Consider the following 13,539-nt stretch of genomic DNA (forward strand, 5'->3'; position numbering starts at 1 on the left):
TGTCCGAAGTTTAATCTTTAACAAGTGAAATACATTCTCAATTGGGTTGAGATCAGGTGACTGACTTGGCCATTCAAGAATATTCCACTTCTTTGCTTTAATAAACTCCTGGGTTGCTTTGGCTTTATGTTTTGGGTCATTGTCCATCTGTAGTATGAAACTACGACCAATCAGTTTGGCTGCATTTGGCTGGATCTGAGCACACAGTATGGCTCTGAATACATCAGAATTCATTCGGCTTCTTCTGTCCTGTGTCACATCATCAATAAACACTAGTGACCCAGTGCCACTGGCAGCCATGCATGCCCAAGCCATCACACTGCCTCCGCCGTGTTTTACAGATGATGTGGTATGCTTTGGATCATGAGCTGTACCACGCCTTCGACATACTTTTCTCTTTCCATCATTCTGGTAGAGGTTGATCTTGGTTTCATCTGTCCAAAGAATGTTCTTCCAGAACTGTGCTTGCCTTTTTAGATGTTTTTTAGCAAAGTCCAGTCTAGCCTTTTTATTCTTGATGCTTATGAGTGGCTTACACCGTGCAGTGAACCCTCTGTATTTACTTTCATGCAGTCTTCTCTTTATGGTAGATTTGGATATTGATACGCCTACCTCCTGGAGAGTGTTGTTCACTTGGTTGGCTGTTGTGAAGGGGTTTCTCTTCACCATGGAGATTATTCTGCGATCATCCACCACTGTTGTCTTCCGTGGGCGCCCAGGTCTTTTAGCATTGAGTTCACCAGTGCTTTCTTTCTTTCTCAGGATGTACCAAACTGTAGATTTTGCCACTCCTAATATTTCAGCAATTTCTCGGATGTTTTTTTTTCTGTTTTTGCAGCTTAAGGATGGCTTGTTTCACCTGCATGGAGAGCTCCTTTGACCGCATGTTTACTTCACAGCAAAACCTTCCAAATGCAAGCACCACACCTCAAATCAACTCCAGGCCTTTTATCTGCTTAATTGAGAATGACATAACGAAGCGATTGCCCACACCTGTCCATGAAATAGCCTTGGAGTCAATTGTCCAATTACTTTTGGTCCCTTTAAAAACAGGGTGGCACATGTTAAGGAGCTGAAACTCCTAAAGCCTTCATCCAAATTTTAATGTGGATACCCTCAAATGAAAGCTGAAAGTCTGAACTTCAACTGCATCTAAATTGTTTTGTTTAAAATTCATTGTGGTAATGTCTAGAACCAAAATTAGAAAAATGTTGTCTCTGTCCAAATATATATGGACCTAACTGTAGATTGCTCATTGAACATCATTGGCTTTGGACTGCCTGTGTAAAAAAGCATTCAAAGTTTACAGATTGGCAGTCAAATCATGCTGTCAGTCTATCTATTGAAAAAGACTCTTGAGGAGAGACACCTCAATTCAAATGTTAGCACTCAGAATATTATAACAATGTTGTTCCACATCATTTATTTTTCTCTAATTGTTATTTGTCACATACAGTCATGGTCGAAAGTGTTGGTACTCTTGAAATTGTTCCAGAAAGTGAGTATTGCTCCCAGAAAATTATTGCAATTACAAGTCTTTTGTTATACATGTTTACGTTCTTCCTGTCTATTGGAACACACAAAAAAAAAAAAAACGAGAAAAAAAAGGCAAAATTAGACTGTTTCACACAAAACCCCAAAAATGGGGATTCATAAAATTGTTGGCACCTTTCCAAAATTGTGGGTAGACACCTTTGTTTCAAGCATGTGATGCTTGTTCAAACTCACCTGTTGCAAGTAACAGGTGTAGGCAATATGAAAATCACACCTGAAACCCAGATAAAAAGGGGAGAAGATGGCTCAATATTTGCATTGTGTGTCCGTGTGTGCCACACTAAGCATGGAGAACAAAAACAGGAGAAGAGAACTGTATGAGGACTCAGGAACCAAAATTGTTGAAAAATATAAACAATCTCAAGTTTACAAGTCTATCTCCAGAGATCTTAATTTTTCTTTGTCCATGGTATAAAACAAACAAGTTACAACCCATGGCATTGTAGCTAATCTCCCTAGAGGTAGACAGCAGAGAAAAACTGATGAAAGGTTGCAATACAGGATGGTGGATAAGCAGCCTCAATCAAGTTGCAAAGAAATTCAAGCTGTCCTGAAGGCTCAAGGTGCATCAGTGTCAGCACAAACTATCCATCCACATTTGAATGAGATGAAACACTATGGTAGGTCACCCAGGAGGTCCCCACAGCTGACACAGACATAAAAAAAGCTACACTGCAGTTTTCCAAAATGTACATGAGTAAAGCCCCCGTCTCACATAGCGATCTCGCTGCTGAGTCACGGTTTTGGTGACGCAACAGCGATCTCACCAGCGATGTCGCTATGTGTGACACTTTACAGCGATCAGGCCCCTGCTGTGAGGTCGCTGATCGCTGCAAAGTGTCCTGGACCATTTTTTGGTCGTTGGCCTCCCGCTGGCCAGCACACATCGCTGTGTGTGACCAGCGGGACCAACGATCAGGCTGGTATCCATGGTAAACATCGGGTTACTAGGGGCACGCGCGCACTTAGTAACTCGCTGTTTACCATGGATACCACTCTGCTATAGTGCGCGGGAGGTTACCGCTCACGGTAGCAGAGTCGTATCCATGATAAACATCGGGTTACTAAGTGCGCGTATGCCCCTAGTAACCCGATGTTTATCATGGATACGGCTCTGCTAAGGTGAACGGTAACCTCCCGCACACCGTAGCAGAGTGGTATCCATGGTAAACATCGGGTTACTAGGGGCACATGCGCACTTAGTAACCCGATGTTTATCATGGTTACGAGCCTGCTCCTGCTTCAGCAGCAGGCTGGTAACCGGGAACAGGACATCGTGGAAAGATTCTTTCCAAGATATCACTGCTCCCCTGATCGCTGGTGAGCCTGCCTGTTTGACAGCTCACCAGCGATGTATTAGCGACGCAGCAACGATCCCTGACAGGTCGTATCGTTGTCGGGATTGCTGCTGCATCGCTTAGTGTGACGGGGCCTTAAGCCAAAATACTTTTGGGAAAGAGTCTTGTGGACAGAGGAGACCAAGATAGAGCATTTTGGTAAAGCACAAAGTTCTATTGTTTACCGAAAACAGAATGAGGCTTACAAAGAAAAGAAGGCAGCTCCTACAGTCAAATATGGTGGAGTTGTCATGCAAGGTGTGGGAAAGACTAAGCGCAACACGAAGGGAAAGGGGGAGTGAAGACCACTAAGCAGATCTAATATTACCGTACCTATCCTACTGTCCCTATACAAGTTCCACACCGATCGCCGAGCAGAAAACATAAGCAGTGTATATCCCTAGAGCTTGGCCCTGGGTAGGGAGGCGGAGGGATGAGAACTGGTCAGGCCCCACTACAAACTAAAGACAACAAGGTAGACAAACAAAGGGGATAAACTTAGATTGAGCAGACACCAGAGGAGTAACAGAAGTAAATCCAGCTCACCACCTGCAGTTTCACACTTCTGGAGCAGGGATAGCCCCTGGGCAGGGCGCAACATCCAAGAGAGAAAGCAGAAAAATCGAGTTTACAGATTAAACGAGATCTACTGCGCTGGTACACTCACTTTAAATGACACGAGAGGTTAAGAAGATAAAAGGAAAAAAAAATTTTTTTATTTTTATTTATACAAAACTGGTTAAAATAAGGATAAAATATGAGGCTAAAATTCCCAGAAGAAGCGAGGTTCCGTGGAGGAATATGAACGAAATATCAGTGGATTATTCTCGGTATATCCAGGACGTACAGGTACCTGTGAAGGGTATATATACTATGATAAGTATAGTATAGTAAGGTTTTTAATACAGACAGTATAGGTACCGTCCCAATTTAGGGTCACCTTGCCGCTGGTGGGACGGCTTGTATACTTTTTTTGATCAAAAATAGTTCACTAAGTACCCTATATTTATTATGCAACTTTGCTTTACATTTATATATAATGATGGTAGGGTATGAGATATATTTTTGTCTTTTGTAGGTTTTGCTTCTTTTTGCTAGTGTGAACATGCTCCTATTTCTTGCATGTCTACCATCTTAGACCTCAGTTCACATTGCTTGGTTTTTTGTCTTGTTTGCATTCTGTGCAATTTAAGGGTGTGGCATCCCCTTTGTTGAGCTGATTAGTATATATGTAGCTTACCACGGGCCTGGGTGGTCTGGAGTTGGGACCCGGTCCTATTTGTCTACCCTTTTATATGCATTATTTCAACTTTGATATACAGTAAGGTTTTTAATATAGACAGTATAGGTACCGTCCCAATTTAGGGTCACCTTGCCGCTGGTGGGACGGCTTGTATACTTTTTTTGATCAAAAATAGTTCACTAAGTACCCTATATTTATTATGCAACTTTGCTTTACATTTATATATAATGATGGTAGGGTATGAGATATATTTTTGTCTTTTGTAGGTTTTGCTTCTTTTTGCTAGTGTGAACATGCTCCTATTTCTTGCATGTCTACCATCTTAGACCTCAGTTCACATTGCTTGGTTTTATGATAAGTATAGGAATAGTTGGCGAATTATCTTATTAATATATAGAGATTTTAGTTACCTGAAAGGTAATTAGGTGGTGGAAGAATAATCACATATGGATGCCTCTGGCTAGTTCTCTTGAACCTGTCAGCTGTGAGTAAAAGAAGGGGGGCTAATTATTAAGAGACAGGGTATTACCACGTTTAGAGTTTGAGTTGGGTATTTTACCTGTATAGTAGAAATCTTAAATAAGTGGAAAGGTCTGTATATATCTGGTAGGATTAGGGGGTTACTCCCGTGGGTTATTGCAGAGACTATAGGGTACTAGAAAGTGGGAATAGAAAATTAAAACGTTAAAACGTATATAGATCTAGGTAGCACACTTTTCACAGTTTGTCTTACCCGTAGGGAAGTAGTTTTGTGGATCTAGAGGGTAGTAGTTGTCTAATGGTGGTGGATGTAGTCACAGTATAGTCATCCAGACTAGTGTAGTCATCGAGATTAGTTATACCACCTAGGGGAGCTATGTGTCAATGATGGTTATTATAAATAATAATTATTATAAATACAGTACTCATAGGTAAAAAGAAGGGTAAGATGATCATATATATATATATATATATATATATATATATATATATATATATATATATATATATATATATATATATATATATATATATATATATATATATATATATATATATATATATATATATATAGAGTTACGTACTGCTGCAATAGAATGAGAAGTCTTACCACTAGTGGCTCTGTGTGATGGAAAAAGAATCAGCTGTGGAGTAGGTTGAGCTGTATAGAAAAAATCCTGGTTCGTAGCAATAGAGAGCGCTGGTAAGTGCTTTGTAGCTGTTTCTTTCGACGGTGGTGGTGGTAAGTATTCCTTGGGGCGGTGGAGTCTGTCGTGCATGCACGTGTAGTCCCGGATGGGTACGTGTTGCTGGAGTTGTTACCTTTGTCGGCGTCCTGGTTAGAAGGCTTGCTTCGTGGGGACGGGACTGCTGGATGTCAGGGCTGAGGGCGTCGGAGTCCCGGCCGGAGACTCCGGCACCTGCGTGCAGCACCCGAGGAAAGAAAGATGATGATCTCAGTAGGACCTGCGTTGCGTAAGGTCCTACTAGTCACGTGACTGGGAGATGGAGAGCAGGAGAGGCCACACTTCCTACGCGTTTCGGATACTACGGTATCCTTCGTCAGGGATGGTCATGATTCTCACTGCTCTCATTATATACCCGCCAGAGCTTCTGGGAGGTGTTTGTAGTTAATTATCATTAAAAGCAAAAAGTTCAATTCCGGTGTTTAGGCCCCTTGGCCTCAAAGAGTCCATCTTAAATATCCATTCTGTTTCCTTTTTAGACATTTGTTTAATGTAATTGCCATTCCTCCAGTTTTTTTGGATAATCTGTATCCCTGTAATTTCCATGTCTTTTATGGATCCTTTGTGCTTATCTTTAAAATGCTTGGATAGGGGATGTCCCTCAAATTTATTTTTGATATTTCTAACGTGTTCACTGATCCTTTTATTGAGAGCCCGTATGGTCCGCCCAACATATAATTTTTTACATGGACACTTTAACCCATATATCACACCTTTAGTGGTGCACGTGATCTGGTCTTTTATGGGGAATTTTATAAGTCCATGAGAGATGTGGCTTTGTTTTTTTGTGTGTAGAGCTTTACATATTTTACAGTCTCTACATGGAAAGAAGCCCACAGTATCTGTTGGGTGGAGGGGCTGTGGATTTTTGATTGTCGGTGCCACTTTCATGCCAATGTTTTTAGCTTTCTTAAAAATAAATTGGGGGTATGGAGGTATCAAATCCCCAATTATCTTATCATCCTTTAAAGTGTCCCAGTGTTTTTGGATGATAGTTTTAAGTATATTAGAGTTGGAGTTGTAGGTGGTGATAATGGGCACTTCTAGTGTGGGTTCCATACGTATGGGGCGGTTCGTATTCTTGGAGTTATTAGTTGTTAATAATTGGCCGCGTGGAATTGTTTTAATCTGATTTTTGGTTTTTAGTAGAAAGTCTTGTTGGTACCCTTTGACAGTAAATTTATCTGTGAGGAGATTCGCCTCTTCGTTAAAATCTGATGTTTTTGAGCAATTCCTGCGTAATCTTACATATTGGCTCTTTGGTACATTTAGGAGCCATCTGGGTAGATGACAACTATCTAAATGGATATATCCATTTGTATCCGTGGGTTTAAAAAAGGTGTTAGTACATAGTTGTTCATTATCAATGAAGATGTTTACAGATTAAGTCAGAAAAAGTGCATTTTAATTTCCAAGGTACATGAATAAAAGATTAAAATTGTTTGTTCACAAAAAAGAGAATACAGGCATCTTTCGATGCGTTTCGAGCGACAAGCGTTCTCTTTGTCAAGATACCACCCAAGTGAACTTACAAGATTTAAAAACAATTTGAACATGTGCACACACCAATTTCCTGGTTGCCAAACAAATCAATTAAAACACAGGTGGGAAACCTCTGCAGTTAAACATATATTAGAATTTCCCATGCGTTGCTACAAAAGATTTAAATGTGTTAATTTCTGTGATACAGAATAACATTATACACAGGGACATGATGATAATAGTTTATATTACATTTATATTTTACTCCGCAATGGAATCAGTATTGAATACTGTATTTTTCGGACCATAAGACACACTTCCTCCCCCCGAAATTTTTTTGGGGAAAAGAGGGGGGTGTCTTATGGTCCGAATGTACCATTTTATGATGTGGGGGCAGCTGAAGCTGCGGAGGTGGTTGCGGCAGTGGAGGGGGCTGTGGCAGCTGAGGCGGCGATGAAATGGTATTATCCAGTGGGCGCCGCCATGAATTCACTACGTCCACGCTAGACATCAGGAGGTGGGCGGTCTCCTGTCCAGATCACGGGCTGCAGTGACGTTACTTAGAGTCAGGGCCGGGGATGACTGCGTGCTGTGCTGTGTTGCCCAGGCCCTGCCTCTTTGTAACGTCACTGCAATGTGCAATCTGGACGGGAGACCGCCCACCTCCTGATGTCTAGAGCGGCCATGGTGAACTGATGTCATTGCCCACAAACATGCTGCTGACGCCGCTCGTTACTGGGTAACACAGCTCCATTGCATCCCCAGCACCCTCCGCTGTCACAGCCCCCTCCGCTGCCACAGCCCCCAGCCAGTGTGACCCCGCTCCCTGCCTTTCGTGGGTCCAGAATGAGAGTCAAGTATTATAACGTATAAGTAAAATATAAAGTAACGTGAAGTAACACATGTCATTAAACACTGTACCACTCCTGTGGTGAGCTATAACTCCCAGCATGCCATAGGAGCTGCAAGATATGCTGGAAGTTATAGTTCCCCTCAAAGGCAACCACAATACCTGTGGGATCTTAAAGAGGACATATCATACGTGGCTATAGTCATACAGCCAGTACATGATACAAGCCGCCAGTGGATGGGGCAGCATACTGGCTGTATGACTTCAGCCACGTTTGTTTTTCAGCGTTTCTTCCTGTGTATGTGTATAGTTAAGAGACCAGTCAGTCGTTGACAGCAGGAGAGGAGAAGCCAAAGTACGGTATGTTTTTCCTCTGCTGCAGCATTTCAGACGGAAGACTGAAACATACCGTATCAGCCTTACATTGTACATGCAGAAAGTCCGAAAAATACGGTACATTCCAAGAAAAGTACATATTTTTTAAGATAACATGATAAATAACAATAATTCTGACTTTTCTATTTATCTTTATTGGTGTGATGGTTCATTTTCCAGATATATTAGATTACTTTCCTTTCACCATATATTTATCCAAATTATATATATTTCAAAGTCAGTGAGATCTCAAAGGGTTTTCCACTAGATTTCACAGAAAAGAGAAAAAGAAATGGTTAACACATGCAGGATTTCCTCATACTTAAAAAGTTCAATACTTACTTCATACTTCTAGTTCAACACCTTCGATTTAAGTATCACATTGAACTTTTCTATGAAATCTAGTGGAAAACCCTTTGAGATCTCACTGACTGATATATATAATTGGGATTAATATGTGGTGAAAGGGAAGTAATCTAATATATCTGGAAAATGAACCATCACACCAATAAAGATAAATAGAAGAGTCAGAAAGAATTATGTTATTTATCATGTTATCTGAAAAAATATGTACTTTTCATGGAATGTATTCAATACTGATTCCTTGCGTTGTAGAGTAAAATATAGAGGTAATATAAACTATTATCATCATGTCCCTGTGTATAATGTTATTCTGTATCACAGAAATTAACACATTTAAATCTTTTGTAGCAAAGCATGGTAAATTCTAATATATGTTTAGCTGCAGAGGTTTCCCACCTGTGTTTTAATTGACTTGTTTGGCAATCAGGAAATTGGTGTGTGCACATGTTTCAATTGTTTTTAAATCTTGCAAGTTCACTTGGATGGTATCTTGACAAAAAGCGCTTGTCGCTCGAAACGTGTCGAAAGATGCCTGTATTCTCTTTTTTGTGAACAAACAATTTTAGTGTTTGCTTCATGTACCTTGGACTGTGTTTTGGACTTTACATGTGAGCTGGATTTTTCTGTTTTCTCTACCAGAGGATTAACGCCAACTGTCCTCCAAGGGCACCAGAGAAGAAGCTAGCCGACTGCTAATGTTCCAAACCTGCAACAAGGTACATAGAAATATCACCGGCAATTCACTGCAGCAAACAGAGATTTTAATGCCCATGCAAGGGTGTGTCAGTTAACAGGAGGAGGAAGGTCGCCGCTGGGTCTTAAAGGAAGAAGGATTATTAAGAAGGAGTCTGCAATGCCAAGCGCAGTGACCTTCTACAGCCAGATCCAGAGCAACTGTCTATTACACCTGACACACCCGAGGTTCAAAGATGTTTTAGAATCGTTTTGCTGCCTCTAGCCCTGGGTGCCTTGAACAAAGGATTTTGGGTAACAATGTAGTTCCCAGTGTCAGAAAGCTGGGTATCCTACGCCATGGGTCTTCCAGCAGGACAATGACCCCAAACATAGCTTAAGACACACCCAAAAATGGATGTAAATAAAGCGCTAGAGAGCTCTTAAGTGGCCAGCAATGAGTCTGGATCTAAATCCCATTGAACACCTGCGGAAAGATCTTAAAATTGCTGTTGGGAGAAGTCACTCTTCAAATATGAGCGACCCGGAGCAGTTTGCAAAAAAAAAAAAGAGTGGTCCAAAATTCCATTTGAGTGGTGTAAGCAGTTGGATGTTATAGGAAGCATCTGATTGCAGTTACTTATTCCAAAGGGTGTACAACCAAGTATTAACCCGTTTATGACGTGTGCCGTAATTGTATGACACGTCATAAGCCCCTTGTTTTGTACGGGCTCCGGCGCTGAGCCCGCACCTTTCCGGGCACATGTCAGCTGATCTGTACAGCTGACATGTGCCCGCAACAGCCACGGGTGGAATCGCGATCCACCCGAGGCTGTTTACTAGTTAAATGTCGCTGTCAATCTCTGACAAAGGCAATCAACTCGTGTTTCCGGGAAGCACGTCACTGGCCCCGCCCATCGGCGACTCAGTCAGATTATTGTGGGTCGCCGATGGGCTGGCATGACAATCCGGGGTGTGCAGGAGACCCCTGCGGTTGTCATTGCCAGATTGCTATGAGCGCTGCACAGGAATCGGCGCTCACAGCAAGTGAGCAAATCTGCTGCACACAGGCTATCTGATAATCGCCTGTGTGTAGTACAGGAGATCAGACAAGTGCTGCTTCTAGTCTCCCATGGAGACTAATGGAAGTATGCAAAAAGTAAAAAATCGTCCGATCTATCAACATAAAAAAATTAATCCGATCGGTAAAAGGCATAACGAGAAATTTTAAATGACTGAACATTGCAATAAAATGCAATAATGGATGTTCAAAACATAAGATCTACTCCAAAATTGTATCAATCAAAATGTCTGCTGAACACGCAAAAAATAAGCCCTCACTCGGCCCAAGATCCAGAAAAATGGAGACGCTATGGGTCTCGGAAAATGGCGTTTTTTTTTTTTTTTTTTTTATTAAGCAAACTTTGGCTTTATCTTCACCACTTAAATAAAAAAAGAACCTATACATATTTGGTATTTACGAACTCATAATGACCTGGAGAATAAGGCCACATGCACACGTTGAGTATTTGGTGAGTCTTATCTTCAGTGTTTGTAAGCCAAAACCAGGAGTGGAACAATCTGTATACTAGAAACACGTCACCACTTCTGTATTTTTCCCACAGTCCTGGTTTTGGCTTACAAATACTGAGGTGAAAAACAAACCAAATACTCAACGTGTGTATATTGCCTAATAATCGCAGGTCCGTTCTCGCATTCAGTGAACGTGGTAAAAAAAAAACGGTGGAATTGCACTATTTTTTGCAATTTCACCGTACTTGGATTTTTTTCCCCCTGTTTTCCAGTACACGATATGTTAAACCAGTAAAAATTATAATGTGTTTATTATCGACAAACTACGACGACCCAATGCAAATATTACAAATAGGGTAAAAATAATAAGCACGCTTCTGGGGCAACTGACATTGCTGGAAAGCACTCAATGACCAATTCTCCAAATAAGAGACCCTGATACCAAACACATTGTGACAAACCCCCTTCAAGATTGAATTGAAATTTTGTAAACCATTAGAAAAAAGTATATAGGGCAGAGCCAACAAACTTTGATTCAATCAATCCGTGGTTGTTGTCACATAAGCATTACGTAGGAGCAGGAGGATTAATTGGATTTTGACGTAACTGAGGAGGAGGGCTGAAAAATAATTTCTATATCCCATAATGGAAAGCTGAATATTATAAAATAATCTCACCAGAAATTTTACTACATCTCACAAACCTATATAACGTCATATAAAAAAAGGGATAGCTCTGTTGATTACTTCAGAAAGTAGAAACCTACTGATCCGTAAACAGATTACACTGCTAAATCAAGATAAGAGGTTTTCAAAAATCTTAACATAAACATTTCAAACAATGACCCCCCAAATCAAAAATCTGGCTAAATTAGTTTCACAAAAAACCGACATCACAGGAGATGGGTCCTGACACCTCCGTTCCATACTGAAATTGGATGCAGAAAAGCATGCATATAAGGTCTGCTATCTTCGCTGCAATATTGCCTACACACAAGAACCAGTCGGCATGACAGTCTTCCTAAATGGTAAAACGTTATATCCATTGACCAGTACTGAGGAACTTGACAGGATTGCCCCCTTTATTATTCAATCTTTCTATTGATCTCCTTTATTACAGACAATCCACAAAATCACTTAAAGGTATATGCATCAGAAAAAAATTACTAAAACTAGCAGCATTTTCTGATGAATTCCTCCTAATGAGCTTAGAGTCTAGGCGATATCTGGTCGATATCCACACTGATCTTGAATGCCTGAGAATTTATTCAGGATATACAAGTGATTTAGGAAAATGGAAGGTATTTCTACAAGGGGGCCCTCAAAAACCTGAATGGTTGGTGGCATTCCCTTTAAAATGGTGCACCAAAATACTGACTTTTCTACCCGACCCCCTCCCCTCTGGGAAAAAAAAAATTATCAACATAATATTGTACAAGATATTCACAAATTTGAAAATACACTGCAAATCTGGAAACATTTTTATTCATCATTCATATGACGAGTCAATATCCTGAAAATGTGATAATACATAGAATTATGGTGGGAATTCTCAATATACTTGAAACCTCAAGATGGCAAACTATTTAATTTCCTATATCGCTCATTCATGTGGGAAGGGAAAAAAAGTGAAAATACCTGTCATGACTGTTGACCAGTGGCTCTTTACCTGTCCCTAATGCTAGGGGGCAGCCTAGCTATACCTGTTCCCCAGATTACTTCTGAAGGTGAAAACGCCAGGGCCACTTACCTAGCTGAGCTTCTGAATCCACCCTCAGTATGTTCCCTCCCCCAACCTAATGAAGAGAGGGTAGTGGTGTATGGCACTACACCAACCAAAATAACAAGGAAATACTAACAAGGATAAAGGAAAATACCAAATCACAGGGAGTGGAGGATGGGGAAAATGAAAGTAGGAGAAGAGGATTTGCACACAACCAAAGCCATGCAACAGTCTCTGATACATACAAAGGCCTTCTCAAACAACAACTCTCCACCAACTCCTGAAACCATGCAGCAGTGAAAGTAGCTTTGGCAATGACTGCTTGCCATAGTGCAGTATATATAGGAGCGGGGAGTGGCCAACAGTGAACAGCTGAGATCCTTAATGCAGGCAAGCTTCCAGAAGCTCATAACGGAGCAGATTAACCCCTGTATTGCTAGAAGAAACCTGCACCATTTAATATGAAGAAGTTCTTCTAGTCAGTGCAGGAGTACTAGAAATCAGACGGTGCCGTCTTCTGGCTCCTCTCTGTCGCAGTAAACCAGTGACAGTACCATTTTATGCACATCAATGCCCAGAAAAAAAATGGAGGGATTAACTTTACTAGTATTAGAAGTTATAACATTGCAGTCCGATCTTGGCATATTCTGGATTGGATACAGTCTACCTCTTACTACGCAGCTATAAGTCCTACAAAAAAATGCATTGAGAGCCAATGTAGAAAGGTTGAAAAACACCAAGGTTACTTACCGGTAGCCGTTTTTTTCTGATCCCATGACAGCACACCTTGAGAGAGGGATCTCCCCCACCAAGGACAGGAAACCGTCTGAAATAAAAGGGCGGTACCTCTCCCTCGCTTCAGTTGTTTACAGAGCATTGAGAGGACCTCCCAAAGAGGTTAGGCATATAACCAACACCTACCCAGTGCACACCAGGGTGTGAGAAACAGAAAAATAAGGGGGGGGAAACTACGGGTGCTGTCATGGGTTCAGGAAAAACCGGCTACCGCTAAGTAACCTTGGTGTTTTCCCCTCACCCATGACAGCACACCTTGAGAGAATTTTGGAGAATTATGAGCACCCTAGGGAGGGACCACCTCCAGAAGTACCCTTCTCCCAAAGGTGAGGTCAGAGGAGGACAGATCCAACTGATAGTGTTTAAAGAAGGTGGATGGTGTAGACC

At 41.2% G+C, this 13,539-nt stretch overlaps 1 protein-coding gene and 1 long non-coding RNA gene across 3 annotated transcripts in view; both read right to left on the reverse strand.

Moving 5' to 3' along the window:
- SACM1L (SAC1 like phosphatidylinositide phosphatase) overlaps window positions 1–13,539 on the reverse strand; it is a 350,039-nt gene that overhangs the window by 112,149 nt on the left and 224,351 nt on the right. The gene's annotated exons all lie outside the window — the stretch shown is intronic.
- Window positions 4,694–5,551, reverse strand: LOC141264333 (uncharacterized). Its single transcript, XR_012319889.1, has 3 exons — window positions 5,225–5,551; window positions 4,868–4,979; window positions 4,694–4,789 (listed from the first exon to the last, which is right to left on the reverse strand). It is a non-coding gene; the product is annotated as an uncharacterized lncRNA (long non-coding RNA).

This window comes from Phyllobates terribilis, unplaced genomic scaffold (assembly GCF_046119375.1).
Source record: "Phyllobates terribilis strain yellow unplaced genomic scaffold, ASM4611937v1 Scaffold_4__5_contigs__length_816908805, whole genome shotgun sequence".
Taxonomy (NCBI): Eukaryota; Metazoa; Chordata; class Amphibia; order Anura; family Dendrobatidae; genus Phyllobates; species Phyllobates terribilis.